The sequence below is a fragment of the Curcuma longa genome, chromosome 1, assembly GCF_044706935.1.
Source record: "Curcuma longa cultivar G26 ecotype Majalengka, Jawa Barat chromosome 1, ITB_CL_G26_1.1, whole genome shotgun sequence".
Classification (NCBI taxonomy): Eukaryota; Viridiplantae; Streptophyta; class Magnoliopsida; order Zingiberales; family Zingiberaceae; genus Curcuma; species Curcuma longa.
Genome location: NC_133861.1, coordinates 2,402,439 through 2,410,581, shown reverse-complemented (window position 1 = coordinate 2,410,581; position 8,143 = coordinate 2,402,439). Strand labels below are relative to the sequence as shown.

General features: G+C 38.4%; 1 long non-coding RNA gene across 1 annotated transcript; it reads left to right on the top strand.

Moving 5' to 3' along the window:
• The first annotated feature begins 1,105 nt into the window (after window positions 1–1,105).
• On the top strand, window positions 1,106–3,688 carry LOC141843079 (uncharacterized). Its single transcript, XR_012603011.1, has 5 exons — window positions 1,106–1,298; window positions 1,371–1,436; window positions 1,506–1,575; window positions 2,024–2,098; window positions 3,443–3,688. It is a non-coding gene; the product is annotated as an uncharacterized LOC141843079 (long non-coding RNA).
• The last annotated feature ends 4,455 nt before the right edge of the window (window positions 3,689–8,143 follow it).

The window sequence follows — 8,143 nt, the reverse complement described above, 5'->3', positions numbered from 1 at the left end:
AAAAGTTCAACTTGAATTTGGAAGCAGGAAATTAAATGTGATTGATTTCTAAAACTGTTTGGGTCTATTGTAGTGCCATAGATTAGTAGTTGGGTTGAAGCATAATTCTGAAGTTAAATTGCTCGAATTTGGGGGTGAGTGATTAACATACCTATGCTATGGATTTGTGGATACTAGTGAATGGAAGTATTATATTCTTAGCATGTTGAAAATTTTTGGATATACAACTATGGTTGGTGTTGTATGGACATGTGGGCTGTGTTGATGTGGTACAGCTGTGGACAATAGCGAAATTTCTGCAATTATGTCCATTATCAACTAGAAGTTGGATGCTTTGAAATTTTTGAAATAGAAAGGGGTATTTTGATTTTGTCGTGTGGACTTCTACGGTGAATTATATGGATAAAACTGATTGAGATTTGCCAGGATTAAAAAAAAAAAAGGATAAAATAGTTGTCATGAGTGGAAATCATTGTTGTTCTTCTTCTGGTATTGTAGTGTTGATCCCTCCCTGCTCTTGCTGAAGTAGAGTTTTTGTAAACGTTGAATCCAGCTTGATGGATCATCTACTATGGGAGTTCATTTGGCTAGGATTTGGATACAAAACTTGTCTTGTTACTCTGGAAATTTGATGGTTGTGGTATGATCGCTGATTGTAAGCACTTGCATGTTCATTGTTATTCTATTTTTGGAATTGTAGTGTTTCTGAAGTAGCTTGGATTGATTAGATTGTTAACATGGAATCTTGTCTGATGGATTAGCTACTATTGGAGTTCATTTGACTCAAGGCTAGGGTTTGGATATGAAGCATGTCATGATGATCTGTTGATTTGATGGTTGGGGTCTGATCTCTGTATGTCTTGCATGTTTATAGTTGTTGTTAGTATTGGCTATTCGGAATAACGGAAATTTGGGGACCAAATTTTTATTAGTGAGGGAGAATGTAAAATACCGAAATAATAGAGTTTAATTGTAAATAAACTAAATTAGGGTTAATGGGTTAGGGTTAAGAGGTATTGGATCTAAACCCGTTAAACTAAAAGAAACCATCCTATAAGAAACTACAGTGGGGTCTCCGCCGAGAGCTCGATCGCGATCGCGCCCCTGTTGCTTCCTCGTCTCGCCACCGAACCGGAGCAAGCGCTGGCCATCGCCGGCGCTGGAAATCGAAGGAGAAGACCGGCGATAGGATCTGTGGGTGGAGGCGTCGATTTCGCCAGAGGAGCTTGATTTCGTCGCGTATGGTGGCGACGCTCTCGGCGAATCGGAGAGGAAGAACCGGAAGGGGAGGAAGATCGGTAAGAACCTAAGTTGAGGTTTCTTCTAATCTAGGGTTTGTTGGGTTTAGATCTTGATTTCGGGATTTCCAGAGTGGAATCATCAGTTGGAAAGCTGCTGTGGGTTTCCGTCCGCAAACAAGAAGAAGGCACCGAGAGGTAAGGGTTAAGAGGTTAGGTTTTCTTGCTCCGAATTCTCCCTTTTTTGATTGAGCTTTGTCCTCACAGATTGTTGGGATTTGGAAGCTTGAATCCTAGAGTGGTGCCGGCGGTGAGCTTGAAGGAAAGAAGAACTGAGGTGAGGTTTTCTGTAGTTGGATCTCTTTAATGTTTTGGATCTAGAATGTTGATTGAGTTTTGATTAGTTATTGTTTAGTGTGGAAATTAAGCATGGTTCTGTCATTGAACTTTAGATCAGGTTTTGATGGATTGGAGGGTTGTTGATTGAATTATAATCAGATGGATCGGTTGAGTCATTGAATATTGGATTGATTGTGTTGGCATCTGATTCAATTCTGATGTAATCGATATTTTTAAGGTTTGGGTGTTACTGTTGAATTAGATCAGAGTTGATGATGGTAGACTACTGTTGGCATTATCTTGATCTATCTGGTGCTATCACAAAGAGGAATTGAATGGGATGAATTTTGATAGATTTAATTGGATTAAATTAGGGGATTTAATTACTGTTAATTTAATACAGTATTTATTAGTAAGGATTGTATTGTTGGTTATTCTAATTGCAGGATTTTGATTTGAGTGATTAGTTGCGGACGTTATCAGATTCAGATATTTTGCGATTACGCGCAACCAATCGGAAGGCGGGTACCTTGACTTGTCTTCTATAGATAGGGCTTACAGATATGTGTAAATTGCTAGATTCCAGTAATTATGTTTCTGCTTATTTGGACTATACATGCTGCTTGGATCTGACTTTGTTATCAGTTACACATGCTTATATTCTGGTTACCAGTTATTTCTTTCTCCGGATATCATCTGATACCTTTGCCATGTTTAGATATCTGATACCTTTGCCATGTTTAGATATCTGATACCTATGGAGTTTTGATACCACCTGATACTTGTCCATATGCTTTAGTTGGATTTATCTTGCTCTGTATCGGTGTTTATACTAGACGTGATACCTTATATCATTCTGATTATGGGAGCATATGACATGGACTTGTAGATGGATAGGTGGTGCATGGATTATACTGATGGATATGCATTTGGATATATGGTGCATGGACTAGTGTCATACATCATGCTTGCATATATTGCATAACTGACGTGCGGGATTCCATTGTTGTTGAGTCCGGCGTCAGTTGCATGCGGGCTACCAATCAAAGGGTGTGTGTAATTGCATGCCTATCGATTATTGGCGTCCTGTTCCTATTTTAGTCGAGTCGCTCCTATTATAGCAGCACAGGTGTGAGTCCGTCGCTTGTGTATGATTTACACACACAATCCACTCATGGGTTAGTGGAAACCTTAGATTGGTGCATACTTGCCCTGACAGGAGCTTCCGCTAGGCCACCCAGGATAGTGGTTTCGTAGCGTGGTAGCATACAGGGATCTCTCCTCTGTCATTGTGACCAGGAGATGAGAGCTTGCTCGCCCACTTATGATTTGGGTACCAGGATAGGTGTACACCTTGAGGACCCTGTCCACTCGGTCACGCAGGAGCAGTGTCCACTCGGTCACGCAGGAGCAGTGACGGCAGAGTGCACAGAGGTCACAGCCCTACCCACTCGACGACTTCACCACTGTGGACGAGTACTCTGACGGGTTTTGGCTCCCACGCGACCTCCCCACTAGAGGGGTGACTGATCCGACTGGCGTCAGGGGTGACCAGGACATGCATTGCATCATGTGCATACTGCACTATTGCATTTGTTTGTGATTGCTGCACTTGTTTGATGCACTTGGATGACATGCATGCACAGGATACCTATGTGATAGTTTGGGGATTTTCCTTTCACCTTACTATTGATTATCGGTCTCTAGTATGTACAGATCTACTGTTATTCAGTTTTCTACCTTATTTACATTCCAGTAGACTGTACAGCATGTTATTACTGTTGATAGCTTTGATACACATATCTGCTAGATACCCGCTGAGTTTCTTTTGGAACTCACCCCGTTTACCTGTTTGTCTATTTCAGGTTGATGCCGTCTGGAGAGCTGCACTGCTAGTCCCGAACATTATGTTTTTGGGTTTATTTACTTTACAGCATACATGTGTTGGACTTATTTTAGCGTTTATTCCATTCGAGTACTTGTTTTCCGATGAGTCGATATTTGTTTTCACTTCGGATGGTCTATCGGATTCTTAGACGGATTTGATATACATGCATGGTTGTGATACTATATTGTAGGATGTTATTATTGACCGTGTGGGTCATTTTGTGTGGATGTGTGTATATGATTGTGGTGAGTATTCTGTTTACTTTTATTTGTCAGTATAAATCCATAGCCTGTTATGGATTGGCCATGTGGGCCTTATATACGTGTTTGTATTCAGGGAAAGTCAATTGTTACAGGGGAGATGCTGCCGAAATTTCTCGGAAAGCCGTCTCCCGGGGCGTAACAAACACTGCTACTATATGTCCAAAAATGACAATGTAATCAACTACTGTGGTGGTGGTGGTGGTTGCCTCATAGCTCTAAGTATATGGAGAATCTCTGCTATGCTGGCATCTTGAGCATCAAGTCTCTCAATCGTGGTTTGAAGTAACTCCTCCACTCGTAAGTCTCTGATCAGTGGTCATGGGAGGAGGTGGACTAGGTAGATCTGGGAGGCCTAGTAGCTCCTCTATCTCTGCTCCAATGTCCTCTACATCAACTGCTGGCTCAGGCTAAACCGAGTGGTCCAAGTTCTAGTTTTCCTCCAATGGTTGAACAAATGTTTACTTCTTATGCATCATTGTTGGAGGAGACTCAAGTACCAGTTGTTGGTGAAAATTTGAATAATGAATCATATCTTAAATTTCAAGAATTATTGAGTGCTGTAAATGATCCATTGTGGGCTGGTTGTGATAATCATAGTAAACTATCTATTACAGCAAGATTGTTGAATGTCAAAGCAGAACATAATGTGTCTGAAGATTGTTTTAATGATTTTGTTCAAGTTATTGGAGAGGTATTGCCAAGTGATCACATAATGCCCAATGATTATTATAATATAAAAAAACTCATCAAAGACTTAGGTCTTCCAGTGGAAAGAATTGATGTTTATAGAGATGGTTGTATGTTATATTGGGGTGATAATGAAAATGCAGAAGTTTATAAATTTTGTAATTAAGCTAGATACAAGCCTACCAGAAGGAGTCAACAGCGACGTAAAACATACACTCAGTTGTTTTATTTACCTTTGACTCCCAGGCTACAATGACTTTATGCATTAAAAGTCATTGCTCAACACATGACTTGACATGCAACTCATCAAACAGAAGAGGGATTAATGTGTCATCCATCAAATGGACAGCAGTGAAAATTTTTTGATAGAACATATCCTGAATTTGTAAAGAAAACTCAAAACATTCGGTTAGGTCTTTGTGGTGATGGATTTGCTCCATTTGGTAAATCAGGAATAAAATATTCTTGTCGGCCAATTATTGTAACTCCATATAATCTTCCACCTGGAATGTGCATGAAAACACTACATATGTTTTTAACATTGGTTGTGCCTTATCTACAAAATCCTAAGAAGTTAATAGATATTTATATGCAATCATTGATTGCAGAGTTGAAACAACTATGGGATGAAGATTTTCCTACCTATGAAGTGCATATTGATTAGATGTTTATAATGAAGGTTGCACTTCTTTGGAGTATAAATGACTTTCCAGCTTATGGTATGTTATCAGGATGGAGTATCGCTAGGATTTTAGGATGTCCAATATGTATAGAGAGATCAAAATCAATCAGATTGAAACATATGAAGAAGCCGAGTTATTTTGATTTTCATAGATAATTTTTACTACAAAATCATACTTTCAGAAGAAATAAAGAATAATTTTTTCCAAGAATAGAATTGAAAGAACACCCCTGCCACTGAGGTTAACAGGTCAACAGATCTGGTATAGAGTGTATAAATTTTCATTTGTTAGTGAAGATCCATATAGTACGCCTGATGAATATGAAAGTACATATAAATGGACTAAACGGAGTATATTTTAAGATTTACCATATTGGTATAGTCATTTGATTCATCATAATCTTGATGTAATGCATATTGAGAAGAATATTTTTGATAATCTGATTAATACAATCATGGATATTCCCGAGAAAATAAAAGATAATTTGAATGCAAGAGTTATCAAATTTTGTATGGGGTGTCATTACGAAGTTAAGTATTTTTTTTCATGACATTTGCTCAACAGTTTTGAAATACTCACACATGGAGATGTTAGAGTGAGAAATTTTAATAATTTTGTGTAATTTAGAAAGGATCTTTCCACCTTCATTTTTTGATTCGATAGAACATCTTTTGGTTCACTTGCCTTATGAAACCAAAGTTGGAGGTCTTGTCCATTTTTTATGGATGTATCCATTTGAAAGGTAAAAATCATATTACTTATATACTTTATTATTTCATATATATTAATGTCTAATACACTTTGTTTCATTACAATCAGATTTCTTCATCATCTGAAGATAAAAGTGAAAAATAAGACTCATGTTGAAGCCTCTATTGTTGCATACATTGTGAAGGAAGTTACAACCTTTGCATCATATTGTTTTGAGTCTCACATCTGAAACAAAAGATGAAAAGTGGGAAGAAATGATGAGGGCCCTATTGATCCCAATTTGATACTATTTTTAATTTTTAATTACCTTGATCGGCCAAGTGGACCATATAAAGAAAGATACTTAACTGGTCAAGAATGACACGCAACTCACACATATATTTTATTGAATTATCTAGAAGTAACACTATATTTTGAGTGAGTATATATTTTATATTGCTGAGCAGCCCCGCATAGAGAGTCACTTGGATAGGATCGAAACACTATTAAGACAAATGACAATTAGTCAGATTCAGCAATCAACTTCACATTCAGTCCAACCAATGCGAGTTCGTGGGATATGTGCTAGTACATCACACCTAACTGATATCTGCCCCTCACTACAACCAGATGAAGAATTTCCTTTTCCAGATCAAGTAGTAGTAGCAAACATGTACTAGAGCATACCCCAATATCAGTAGCCACAAAGACCAAATAACAACCCTATGTCATCTACTTATAATCCTGGATGGAGAGATCACCCAAATTTGAGATATGGAAACAATTTTGCACAGCAACAGCCCAACTTCCCACAACAACAACCGTTTCAGTCTTCAACAAACTTTCAGAGGCCACCAAGATTTCAGAATAACCCAATTCAGTATAAGTCTCCACAAGTCCAACATTCCAATCCTATTCCTAGACCAAGTCACTCAGACAATTCCACACAAGAGCTAAAGGGCATGATTCAGCAACTTTTCTTGCAACAACAAGCAAATAACCAGAGGAATGACAATGCGATTCAAAATTTGGAAAGACAAATGAGTTAGATGGCCACTACACTTAGTCAGCTTTAGTCTCAGGGGTCCAGTCAGTTACTAACTCAGTCCATTCTAAATCCTAGAGGAAATGTGAGTGTTATTTCCCTTTGAAGTGGTAAGACTATTCCAGACCCCATACTTCAGACACCTTCCACACTTCAGGCATCTATCTCACTTGATGATCAAGACACGAAGCATGAACCACAACCTGAGCCAAATCCACCAGCACCATTATCTTTTTCTAGAAGTTACTAAGAAAAATATTAATGCAGAAAAGACACAAGATCTTGAAGAATTAGTAGATATTTTCAGTAAGATGGTAGTGAGCATACCATTGTTGAAAGTTATCAAGCACATTCTAAAATATGCTAAGTTTTTGAAGGATCTTTGTGTTCACAAGAGGAAACTCAAGGGCAATGAACTAGTGAACATGGGAAAGAATGTATCAGCTTTGATTCGATAAATGCCCCCAAAATGTAAAAATCCAGGAGTGTTCACTATACCATATGTGATTGGAGAATGCAGCTTTTCAAATGCTATGTTAGATCTTGGTGCATCCATCAATGTCATACCTAAGTCTGTGTTCTTAACACTTGGTATTGGACCACTACAACCTACTAGGGAAATCATTCAGTTAACCAATCATAGTTTAGCTCATCTAGCTGGTGTAATTGAGGATGCCCTAATTAAGGTGAAGGATTTGATTTTCCCAGTTGATTTCTACATTCTTGATATGGAGGGAGATACATCTTCAGGCCAGCCTCCACTAATATTGGGAAGACCATTCCTCAAGACTGCAAGAATAAAGATTGATGTGCATACAAGAACATTGACTATGAAGTATGGGGATATAGTGGTACAGTTCAAGAGCAATGAGGTACCCTGACGAAGATCACTTACTACTTGGCATTGATACTCTTGATGAGTTGAAATGTGATGCATATACCTCTTGGAGTGATATGGATACTGACTCTGAGGTAACAGATGATGATTCTTATTGTATCACTGATGACATTGTTGATGCTTATATAGGGATTTCTGTATTGGACGCAAGTCCTGAAAAATTGCTTCCATCCCTTGTTCAACCTCCAAAACTAGAATTAAAGCACCTACTAGATCACTTGAATTATGCTTACTTGGAGAAACAGGTGGAGTTACTAGTCATCATCGCCAAGAACCTAAAGGCAGATCAAAAGACAAGATTGTTGAATCTACTGAGGCATTATTAGAAAACCATAGGATGGACCATTGTAGATATTCCTGGCCTCAGCCCCTCCTTTTGTATGCATAGGATCTTCTTGGAGGAGTACAAGAA